The sequence below is a fragment of the Macaca thibetana genome, chromosome X, assembly GCF_024542745.1.
Source record: "Macaca thibetana thibetana isolate TM-01 chromosome X, ASM2454274v1, whole genome shotgun sequence".
In the NCBI taxonomy this organism is placed as follows: domain Eukaryota; kingdom Metazoa; phylum Chordata; class Mammalia; order Primates; family Cercopithecidae; genus Macaca; species Macaca thibetana.
The window spans coordinates 53,288,774-53,301,230 of record NC_065598.1 but is presented as its reverse complement, the minus strand read 5'-3'; the positions used below and the strand labels follow the sequence as shown (position 1 = coordinate 53,301,230).

At 44.3% G+C, this 12,457-nt stretch overlaps 2 protein-coding genes across 26 annotated transcripts in view; one reads left to right on the top strand and one right to left on the bottom strand.

The window, feature by feature from the left end:
• TSR2 (TSR2 ribosome maturation factor) overlaps positions 1 to 12,457 on the bottom strand; it is a 1,158,091-nt gene that overhangs the window by 573,838 nt on the left and 571,796 nt on the right. The window contains exon 1 of one of the 25 annotated variants that reach the window (XM_050777089.1): positions 12,009 to 12,012. The exons of the other annotated variants lie outside the window; for them this stretch is intronic. The gene's annotated coding sequence lies outside the window, so the exon portion shown is untranslated. Of the gene's footprint in view, positions 1 to 12,008; positions 12,013 to 12,457 lie in introns of those variants that run through there. 25 annotated transcript variants of the gene reach the window in all.
• Positions 1 to 12,457, top strand: part of HUWE1 (HECT, UBA and WWE domain containing E3 ubiquitin protein ligase 1) — a 650,778-nt gene that overhangs the window by 309,524 nt on the left and 328,797 nt on the right. The gene's annotated exons all lie outside the window — the stretch shown is intronic.

Here is a 12,457-nt window from a genome sequence, read left to right as displayed (position 1 = left end):
TTCCGTGTGCTTAAAGTGAACATGGTGCCCTAGTGGGATTCAGTGAAGGATCTGACCTAGTTGCAGGACTCCGTGGAAGACTTACTGAGAACATGCTGTTTAAGCTGCGACCTGAGTGATGAGGAAGAGTTACTGAGTCAAAGATTGGGAGAAAAGTATACCAGGCTGACAAAATAAGGAACTTAAAGGAGTTTAAGTGGTTGAGAAAGTAAAAGAAAGTCAGTATTGCTAGCGTAGAGATTGAGGAGGACCGAAGTTGACCGGAAGCTAGAGAGGTAGGTAGGGCTGACATCAGGTAAGGTCTTACGAGCCCTGTAAAGAGTTTGAACTTAATGACCACTTACATGGGAAGCCATTAGAGAACTTTAAGCAAGAGGACAGACACGATCAGAAAGGTTCTCTGTAAAACATTACTACCGCTGCCTTTTGGAGAATGTATCAGAGATGGGCCAGAGGAGATGTGGCCAGGACTATTTTTCAATAGTCCAGGCGACGACTGGTGACTTGGGTTGGAGTAGGGGCAGCAGATCTGGACAGATTTGAGAGATGGTGAAAAGACAGAATTGACAATGTGTGGTAATGGAATGTTGCGATGTGTATGTGCAGGGAGAGCAATCCAAGGAAACTCATGTGTTTTTCACATAGGCGAGTGGGTGGATGTTGTACAGTTTACTGAGATGGGAGAGACTGGAAGAGAATCAAGGTTCGTGGAGAGGATCATGAGTCCATTTATGTTCATTGTGATGCATTTGAATAAATGTCAGTAATCCTTTCGCCAGCAGGTACCAAGAGATATACCAACAGGACACCCAAACAGGGGGAGCTTAAACAAATAGGGATTCAAGTTTTGGTCTTTTTTTTGAGACAGAATCTCACTCTGTCACCCAGCCTGGAGTGCATGGTGCAGTCTCAGCTCACTGCAACTTCTGACTCCAGGGTTCAAGCGGTTCTCCTGCCTCAGCCTCCCGAGTAGCTGGGCCTATAGGCACATGCCACTACACCCAGCTAATTTTTGTATTTTTTTTTTTTAGTAGAGACAGGGTTTCACTATGTTGGCCAGGCTGGTCTCGAACTCCTGACCTCGTGATCCACCCATCTCAGCCTCCCAAAGTGCTAGGATTACAGGCGTGAGCCACCACACCTGGCCGGGGCTTAAAGTTTTATGAAAAAAAGTCTAGATGAAAGTGGTTGTTGGAGTTGGTTCAGTGATTTAAAATGTCAATTCTGACATCTTCATAATTTTCTTGACTTTTTCTTCATGATCACAAATGTTGTTCAATACATCCAAGTCCAAGGCAGGAAGACAGGAAAAAGAGGGAAAGGATTTTCTTCTTTTGAAACGTTGTCATTTTGTTCAAGAAGAAAATATACCGTTTATTATTTTTCTAAGTGAAGGCAGTTCTAGTGGCTTTCACTTGGTTTCTTCCCACCATAATATCCCTAGCTCCACATTTCAGGGAACCAATGTGGGGATTCTGCCTGCTGATGTGTATTCCAATTATGCATTCCATAACTTGGGTAATAACCACCGGATGTGTTCACAGACCCACTGAGCCCACCAGGAGATAGACTTGAGCTACAACTCCACTGATCACCTCACCGACATAAGCCCCACTGTGGAGGGCCACAGTGATGTTTTGGGCCTCCTGGGATTAGTGTCAGTTCAGAGCCAGTGTCCTTAGCCCCTGATAGGCCTGAGTTTTATTTTTCATCAATGCACAATTACCCATGTAAAAGGCTGTAGGTCTTTTGAGGAAGGGTTAGAGAAAGACTGCACTATTACTTTTTGATAGTGTGCTGGGGTCCTTCCTCAAGAGGACCCAGCGTCTCCTTCATTCAAGAGGTTCTTGGCTTGTAACCTGGCTCAAGTCTAGGAATCAATTGAGAGACAATGATGCTCTCTCTGTTCTTATGATTCTAGCTGGATTTTTGTCACCCAGCATAGAACTTTTCTGATTATGCAGATCAAGTAAGAATTTAGTAGGTTTCCTATCTATTTCACTTTTTAGGAATACCATGATTAACTATCCAATGCCATAGGTCTGTGGGAGTCAGACTATTCTTGACTGCTGCTCTGACTCTGCTGTCCATTATGGTAACTGCATCCATCTCGCCTTTTGTGGTTGAGTGCTGCCACTTGGCCCCTGCCACTTTGGGATCCAATTACTCCATTGCATTCAAGTCTCCCAATTGAATAGCTGTGGCTCTCACTGTAAGGTCTGGCCTACAGAGAAAATAATCACAAAGCCTTTCGAGAATGCTGGGCCCTTCCTCACAAATTTATTTCTCACGGTATTGGTAAAATGCATGTCCTTGTGTCCAAAAAGCTTATGAAGAAAAGCTCACTATCATTGATCATTAAAGAAATGCAAACCAAAACCACAATGAGATAACATCTCACACCAGTCAGAATGGCTTTTTTTTTTTTTTCTCTGAGACAGTCTTGCTCTGTTGCCCAGAGTGGAGAGCAATGGCGTGATCACTGCAACTTCTGCCTTCTGGGTTCAAGCAATTAAGTAGCTGGGATTACAGGTGCCTGTCACCATGCCCGGTTAACTTTTCATATTTTTAGTAGAGATGGAATTTTGCCATGTTGGCCAGGCTGGTCTCAAACTCTTGACCTCAGGTAATCCACCCACCTTGGCCTTTCAAAGTGCTGGGATTACAGGCGTGAGCCACCGTGCCTGGCCCAGAAAGGCTATTAAAAATTCAAAAAATAACAGATGCTGGCGAGGTTGCAGAGAAAAGAGAACACTTACACACTGTTGGTGGGAGTGTAAATTAGTTCAACCATTGTGGAAAGCAGAGTGGTGATTCCTCAGAGTTAAAAACAGAACTATCATTTGACCCAGCGATCCCATTACTGGGTATATACCTAGAGGAATATAAATTGTTCTACCCTAAAGACACATGCACACATATGTTCACTGCAGCACTATTCACAATAGCAAAGACATGGAATCAACTTAAATGCCCATCAGTGGTAAACTGGATAAAGAGAATGTGGTACACATATACCATGGAATACTAGGCAGCCATAAAAAAGAATGAAATCATGTTTTTGTGGAAACATGAAGTGGGCTGGAGGCCATTATCCTTAGCAAACTCATGCAAAAACAGAAAACCAAATACTACATGTTGTCACTGATAAATGGGCGCTAAATGACAAGAACACATGGACACAAAGAGGAGAATGACACACACCGGAGCCTCCTTGAGGATGGAGAGTGGGAGGAGGGAGAGGATCAGAAAAAATAACTGTTTGGTACTAGGCTTAGTACCTAGGTGACAAAATAATCTGTACAACAAACCCCCATGACACAAGTTTACCTATATAACAAACCTGCACATGTACCCCTGAACCTAAAATAAAAGTTTGAAAAAAAAAGAAATTCATGTCTTCTGGACCCTACCAGTGTGGGTGAGTAGGTCTTACATGACAAATGCACTCTAACATTTCAATCTCTCTAAATCTTTGTATCTCTTCCTTTACGTTAAATTAAGGCAGGTCATGGCTGGGCATGGTGGCTCACGCCCGTAATCCCATCACTTTGGGAGGCTGAGGTGAGTGGACCACCTGAGGTCAGGAGTTCGAGACCAGCCTGGCCAACATGGTGAAACCCCATCTGTACTAAAAATACAAAAATTAGCTAGGCCTGGTGGCACATGCCTGTAGTCCCAGAGAAGACTGAGGCACAAGAGTCTGAGGCACAAGAATTGCTTGAACCCAGAGGCAGAGGTTGCAGTGAGCTGAGATCGCACCACTGCACTTCAGCCTGGGTGACAGAGCGAGACTCCATCTCAAAAAAAAAAAAATGAAAAAAATTTAAGGCAGGTCAGGAATTTCCAGTTCACTCATTGTGGGCCATCTTCTTGTCCATATTTGAGACGACCAACCAAACAAATTGTTAGAGCCCTTTCTAACCCCCTGAGATGCACTATTAAATGCAGAATCTCTACTTAGTGAGCCCCTATCAATAAATTTGGTCTGATCCAACTTTATGTTCCTTCCATTATTTCACTCAGTGATTATCTATTCCTATACATGTTCCCTGGATTTCCGGCTGTATAAATTAGGAAACTCAGGTAGTTCTTTTGGAGTGTAGCACACTGTTTCTTGGGTCACACATGGTACTTCACCTTTAGGGACTACTGAGACTTGAGTCTAGTTATAGGTCTAGAAGCAAAGAGGGTTGGTGGTGGGTTCCTGAGGTGAATCGGCATTGCCTTGCATGGTAACTGTCTTGGAGGAGACCATTACAGTTTCCTCGGGCAAAGCATCAGTCATCCTCTCAGACCACGATGGGAAGGTTTAATACCACTGGGAGCGGAGAGGCCAAAACCACTGGTGAGGATTTTTGTTCTATTCAGGCCTTCAGTGGATTGGATGATGCCTACTCACATTGGGCGGGGCCCTCCGTTTTACTCAGTCCACCAACTCAAATGCTAAATCTCTTTTGGAAACATCCTCACATACTCACTGAGAAACAATGTTTAATCAGATATCTAGGCACTTCATAGCCCAAATCGACACAAAATCAACCATCACATTCAGGAAGGCAAGCTTCTCCTTAGTAGAATTCCTCTTGTATCACATTAGCCTCCCTTGCATGTCCACCCTTAGGTCCATCAATAACTAAGAGGGGCTGGGTGCAGTGGCTCACATCTGTAATCCCAGCACTTTGGAAGGCCGTGGCAGGTGGATCACTTGAAGTCAGGAGTTCGAGACCAGCCTGGCCAACATGGTGAAACCCCATCTCTACTAAAAAATACAAAAACTAGCTGGGTGTGGCCGGGCGCAGTGGCTCACAGCCATAATCCCAGCAGTTTGGGAGGCCGAGGCGGGTGGATCACGAGGGCAGGAGATCGAGACCATCCTGGCTAACATGGTGAAACCCCGTCTCTACTAAAAATACAAAAAAAAAAAAATTATCTGGGTGTGGTGGCGGGCGCCTGTAGTCCCAGCTGCTCAGGAGGCTGAGACAGAAGAATGGCGTGAACCCGGGAGGCGGAGCTTGCAGTGAGCCGAGATGGCGCCACTGCACTCCATTCTGGGTGACAGAGCCAGACTCCGTCTAAAAAAAAAAAAAAAAAAAAAATTAGCTGGGCATGGTGACGGTAATCCCAGCTAATTGGGAGGCTGAGGCAGGAGAATCGCTTGAACCCAGGAGGCACAGGTTGCAGTGAGCCGAGATCATGCCATTGCACTCCGGCTGGGCAACGGGAGTGAAACGCCATCTCAAAAAACAAAACAAAACAAAAGAAACAAGCAATAAATAAATAAATAAATAAATAAAATGATTGAGAACATTATCATTTATTTGGATCACTTCTAATTTTGTCCACGAAGTCAGGGGATGCCTGTGAAATACCTGAATAGAGAAGATGGGACAGGATATGTTTGTTGGGTAGGCCAAAGACAGTGATTGCCACCACATAAGAGATATTAATGACTCTGTTAGTTATATGGACCTAGAGAACAAAAGAGAAGTCTAGATTGGAAGTATAAATTATTCTGTCAGCTGCCAGAGAAAGATATGATGGTATAAAGTCAAATCTCAGAATTTTCCTCCTCCAATGCCTAATAAAGGAAAAGTGGTAAAGGCCAGCAAAATGCACACCAAACCACAACGAAACAAGATAAGAAGACCTCATGCCATCAATATGAAAATGGTAGGGCCCAGACCCTCCAAGTAACTATCCACCGCTGCTACTACTACCAGCACTCCGTGAACCCTTAAGCTACAGTGAGATAAACAGCTAGACACATATCTTAAAATGTAGTCCTGAGAAGGGGGCAAAAGTTTTCAGATAAACTAAGTGTGGGGTGTAGGAGAAAGCATCCACCTTATATCAGAGAAAATAGCAGACTAAACAGAGCGTCCCACTTAAGTAGGAGCAAGTTGAAAAGAAAGAGACTATTATGAAGACACAGCAAAGCAAAAAGAAAAATAAGAACATAATATGCAGACAAGTTTAAAACAAAATTTAGAATAAGATCTAGTATTAGCACAACAGGGTGATTATAGACAATACTAACTTATTTGTACATTTAAAAATAACTAAAAGAGTACAGTAGGTTTGTTTGTAACACAAAGGATGAATGTGTTGAGAGGATGGATACTCCATTTTCCATGAAGTGAGTATTACGCACCGCATGCCTGTATGAAAATAGCTCAGGTACCCCATAAATATAGACGCTTAGTATGTACCCACGATATTAAAAATAATAAAATTTTAAAAATCCAAATGTAAAATAAAACACAATCCAAGGCACAGAAGAAAATTGGCCACTAGTACTGATGTATTGCCCAAGTTTTTTGATACACCCTATCAAAAAACTTAATATTTTCTTATGCACTGGGAGATGTCTGAAATGTTCATCTAATGTTAATGCTTGTCTGGGTGTGTGGGTTAAAAAATTTTTTTTAAGTTTTTTTTTTTTTTTTAAGAAGGAAGGTTTTTTATTCAACCGGGAGCTTTGGCAGACTGGGTCTCCTAAGTAGTACGTGTACAGTGGGGACACCTTATTATAGGTGTTTCTTGTAGCATGGTTATGGGGGGGGTAACAACAACAAAACAATGTACAGCATATTCATATCCAGCAAGGACAAAAGAGGTCCTTACCTGGGAAAAAGGTTGAATACAGCGACAGAACAATAGGAAAACAGTTAGTATTACAGGAAAACTATTAGTCTTAAGATTTTTAACTACATTGACTTGCTTGATAAGTCCTCAAGCTTCAGCCATGCGTAGACTAGTCAGCTGCCAGTGTGTGACTAGAGCAGAGCTGTCATCCTCAGCAGCAGCTTGGTCTCGTCTCAGGATCAGCCGGGTTGGATGATCTGCGTCCTCCTGGCTGGTCCACTTGTCCTGAGCTGCCGGTGTTAGCTGACTGTGGTGGATCCAAGACACAACACCTTCACTGAGTTCTAAGGCCCGAATTAAAGCAATGAACTCAGCTTAACGACAGTGTCCAGGGTTACCACCGCATATTCTGCACATCTCTCTCCTTGTGGGTTGATGAAGCTGTTCCCGTCCACGTGTAGCTCCTAGTCTACTGATGCCCAAGGCTGGTCCCGGAGATCAGGTCTGCTAGAGTAAACTTGAGTCTGACACCTGGACACAGTCATGCTCGACAGGGCTCTAGCTGTCAGGAGCAAGGTGGCGGGTTCAGGGTGTTTCCAGTTTAGTCTTTTTTTAATTTTTATTTTTTGTGGGCACATAGTAGGTATATATATTTGTGGGGTACATAAGATTTTTTCTTTTCTTTTTTTTTTTTTTTTTGATATGGAGTCTCACTCTGTTACCCAGGCTGGAGTGCAGTGGCACAATCTCGGCTCACTGCAACCTCCGCTTCCTGGGTTCAAGCAATTCTCCTGCTTCAGCCTCCCGAGTAGCTGGAATTACAGTTGTGTGCCACCACACCCGGGTAATTTTTTATATTTTTCATAGAGACAAAGTTCCACTATGTTGGTCAGGTTGGTCTCAAACTCCTGACTTCAAGTGATCCACCATACTGAGCTCCCAAAGTGCTGGGATTACAGGTGTGAGGCATCGTGCCTGGCCGAGATATTTTCATACAGGTATACAATGCATAATAATCACATCGGGGTAAATGGGGTATCCACCACCTCTTGTATTTACGTTACAAACAATCTAGTTATCCTCTTTTAGTTATTTTTAAATGTACTATAAATTGGGCCGGGTGCGGTGGCTCACACCTGTAATCCCGGCATGTTGGGAGGCAGAGGCAGGCCAAGGTCAGGAGTTCCAGACCAGCCTGACTAACATGGTGAAACCCCGTCTTTACTAAAAATACAAAAATTAGCCGGGCGTGGTGGTGCATGCCTGTAATCCCAGCTACTCAGGAGGCTGAGGCAGGAGAATCTCTTGGAACTGGGAGGCAGAGGTTGCAGTGAGCTGAGATCACGCCACTGCACTCCAGCCTGGGCGACAGAGTGAGACTCTGTCTCAAAAAAAATAATAATAATAATTCCTATAAATTATTGTTGATGGTAGTTACCCTGTTGTGCTATCAAGTACTAGATCTTATTCATTCTATGTAACTATATTTTTGTACCCTTCAACCATAGCCCCTAATACCCTTTCCAGCCTCTGGTAACCATCCTTCTACTCTTTATCTCCATGAGTTCAGTTGTTTTCATTTTTAGCTCTCACAAATAAGAACATGCAAAGTTTGTCTTTTTTTGCCTGCCTTATTTCACTTAACATAATGACCTCCAGTTCCACCCATGTTGTTGCAAATGACAGGATCTCATTCTTTTTTATGGCTGAATAGTACTCCATTGCATACTTGTACCACATTTTATTTATCCATTCATCTGTCGATGGACACTTAGATTGCTTCCCAATCTTGGCTACTGTGAACAGTGCTGCAATAAACATGGGAGTGCAGCTGTCTCTTTAGTACACTGGTTTCCTTTCTTTGGGGTATATACCTGGCAGTGGGATTGCTGGATCATATGGTAGCTCTGTTTTTAGTTTTTTTGAGGAAACTCCGAACTGTTTTCCATAGTGGTTGTATTAATTTACATTCCCACCAATAGTATACAAGAGTTTCCTTTTCTCCATATCCTTGCCAGCATTTGTTATTGCCTGTCTTTTGGATAAAAGCCTTTTTAGGGCTGAGCGCGGTGGCTCATGCCTGTAATCCCAGCACTTTGGGAGGCCAAGGCGGGTGGATCGCGAGGTCAGGAGATTGAGACCATCCTGGCTAACATGGTGAAACCCCGTCTCTACTAAAAGTACAAAAGACTAGCTGGGCGTGGTGGTGGGCGCCTGTAATCCCAGCTACTCAGGAGGCTGAGGCAGGAGAATGGTGTGAACCCGGGAGGCAGAGCTTGCAGTGAGTCAAGATTGCGCCACTGCACTCCAGCCTGGACAACACAGCAAGACTCTGTCTCCAAAAAAAAAAAAAAAAAAAAAGCCTTTTTAATTGGGATGAGATGATTCTTTCATAGTTTTGATTTGCATTTCTCTGATGATCAGTGATGTTGAACACCTTTTCATATACCTGTTTGCCATTTTTATGTCTTTTTTGAGAAATGTCTATTCTGATCTTTTGCCCATTTTAAATTAGATTATTAGATTTTTTTCCCTAGAGTTGTTTGAGCTCCTTATATATTCTGGTTATTAATTCCTTGTCAGATGGGCAGTTTGCAAACATTTTCTCCCATTCTGTGGGTTGTCTCTTCACTTTGTTGATAGTTTTCTTCGCTATGCAGGTTTTTAATTTGATGTGATCACCTTTGTCCATTTTTGCTTTGGTTGCCTGTGTTTGTGGGATATTACTCAAGAAATCCTTCCCAAGACCAATGTCCTGGAGAGTTTCCCCAATGTTCTCTTTTAGCAGTTTCAAAATTTGAAGTCTTAGATTTAATTCTTTAATACATTTTAATTTGATTTTTGTATATGCCAAGAGATAGGGGTCTAGTTTCATTCTTCTGCACATGGATATCCAGTTTTGCCAGCACCATTTACTGAAGAGACTGTATTTTCCCCACTGTATGTTCTTGGCATGTTCTGGTGAAGCAATGAGTCTAGGGTGGAAGATCCCTGGGCAGGGCAGTGGTGCCATAGGTGTGCAGCTAACATGGCACCTGTGGCTCAGGGTTATTTGCTCAGAAGATGGCTGTTGGGTCCCCCGAGGTCACACTCCCAAAGCTGGGCCTCCCTCCCCTCTCTACCCCAGGAGCAGGCCTGACCGGTTAGATTTGTCCCAAGCCTTCTATGTGCAGATTGCTGGGTTGTTCCCGGTGTTCTGGACTGGAGGGCTCCCTCAGGCAGAAGCTGCAGCTGGCCAACAGGCTACACCCTTCTCGGACCTGCCTTTCAGAGGGAGGGGTGCTCAGCTCCCGTACCAGGACACGAACTGGCACCTCACTCTTCTCAGTGTTCTAAGAGTGGGGTCTCTCCCCTGCTCAAGCTCAGGCCATAGCTTTCAGCTCCATATCCCTGGGCAATGTGCTCAAACTCTAGGGGTGGAAGGAGGTGGGACCAGGCCCACAGCTTTGTCCCCTGGCTCCTCGGAGTTGAGCACTGGTTGTGCTGGGGGTGTAGGGGACAAACTGTTCCAAGGCCACTGGCAAAATACTCAGGTGGGGCAGTGGAGGCTGTACTGTGTGCACCTTCTTATGGGAGCAGGTAGGCAGGCAGCCTTGGGAGGGGCCAGCAGATAAGGGGCAGGGAGATCAGATGTGCCCCAGCCCCGTGGGAAAAGCAGCCCTATTCTCAACTAGCCTGGATGTCAGCAGGGGCTAGAGTCACTCACAGGAAGATGGAGAGCTTTGGGGGATGGGTGCCTATGGTCACATTTTGCTGCAGCTGCCCCATGTGAAACCTGGGCGCCACTTAGTTTTTTGGTTTTTGTTTTTGTTTGCTTCGAGACGGAGTTTTACTCTTGCTGTCCAGGCTGGAATGCAGTGGCATGGTCTCAGCTCACTGCAACCTCCACCTCCCGGGTTCAAGCGATTCTCCTGCCTCAGCCTCCCGAGTAGCTGGGACTACAGGCACCCACCACCACGCCCAGCTAATTTAAAAAATACTTTTAGTAGAGACGGGGTTTCACCATGTTGACTAGTCTGGTTTCGAACTCCTGACTTCAAGTGATCTGCCCACCTCAGCCTCCCAAAGTGCTGGGATTACAGGCATGAGCCACCACGCCCGGCCCTCCACTCAGCTTTGAGTTCTGGTTCTGCCTACTCTCTGGGCAGTTCCCCTTCCCAGTTCAAATGTCTATGGGAGTCATGGGATCTCTTGTGGCTAGGATCCCAGAGGTCTGTGGTGAGAGTGAGGTGCTCTAGAGTTCCTTCACTTACCACTTCCTTAGGACTTTTTCAGGACTGGGAGCCAGTCTGGGTAGTCAGTGACTGCGTGCTGGCTTTCCAGCTTCACCTCTCTATTGACTTAGTGTTTTCTCTCAAAAAGATCTGTTCAAAGTGTGATGATTTACTTGATAGTTTGGTTTCTCTGTCGGAGAGGCGTTACCTGGCTGTGTCTGGTTGGCTATCTTGTCCCCACTGAGCATTTTCCATCAGCACACAGGTGGTTCTTAGACCCATAGGTGCCTGTGAGATTGCTTAGTAAAAAAGATTAGACAAAACTAGAAAATGAAAAAAAGAAGAGGATTAGGAGAAATCTCTGAAGAATTTTCAGTTAGTGATTGGCTATTGTAAATGTTTCTGGCAAAATGGTAGGAACCTGTTATGAAAGAAGTTAAGGCCAGATGTTAAAATGGGAGTGATCAACTCTGTGTCAAATGCTGATGAGGGGTCAATGAGATGAGGAACTAAAAAGTGGCAGTTTGGTTTAGCAACCTGTTGGTCACTGTTGACTTTAGCAAGAGCACTTTTAGCGTACCTGGATGCCCAAATCATAGTGAAATGGGCTGAGAAGTGTATTAAAAATGCAGAAATGAGGAGAGTGCCACATATAACACTTAAAACACATAAACGTGTTTTAATACTCATGAGATGGGGCCAGTAGAGAGAGAAAGGTGGAAATTACAGCAATACAAGTGAATAAACAATACTTCAAGATACTGGGAAGGGCAAGAGTAAGTACCAGTGGTGGGTGAATGTTAAATAAGAGGAGGGAAAGAGGAGACAATGAATGCAAATTGAGTCAGGTTTATAGATTTACTGGTGGAAAGTTGAGATTGTTTGCAACTGAGAGTTTCTATTTTCTCTGTGAAGGAGGAGGCAAGATCATATGCTGAGTTTGAGGGGAGAGGTGGTGAATGGTGAAGTGAATCGATAAGAGGAACAGGATAAGATCACTGGTCAGTTTGGAGGGACCATTTGACATTCATTACCATTTATCTAGAGTGGTAACAGTCTGCCACATTATGTAACTTTCTCCAGTTGTGCTTGGCAGCCAAGAGGAAGCAGGGAGAAAACATAGTCATCTGTGGTTTGGATTTGTTCTGTTGGGTGCAAAGAAAAGCAAATGAGGCAGGGGAGGCAGAGCAATATGGCCAAATAAACCCCCCAGCAATCATCTGTAAAAGGAAAATATCTTGGGGCCCCAAAATCACTAACGAGAACTCAAGCTGGAAACTGCTTAGGCCAAACCTGCCTCCTATTCTATTCAAAGTTATCCCTCTGCTCACTGAGATAGATGCATATCTGACTGCCTCCTTTGGAAAGGCTCATCAGAAACTCAAAAGAATGCAATCGTTTGTGTATCACCTATCTGTGACCTAGAAGCTCCCTTCCCACCTTTGCTTCAAGTTGTCGTGCCGTCCAGACCAAACCAATGTACTTCTTACATATACTGATTGATGTCTCACATCTCCCTAAAATGTAGAAAACCAAGCTGTGCCCCGATCACCTTGGGTACATGTCCTCAGGACTCCCTGGGGGGGTGTCACGGGTGCATCTTCAACCTTGGCAAAATAAATGTTCTAAATTAACTGAGACCTGTCTCAGATTTT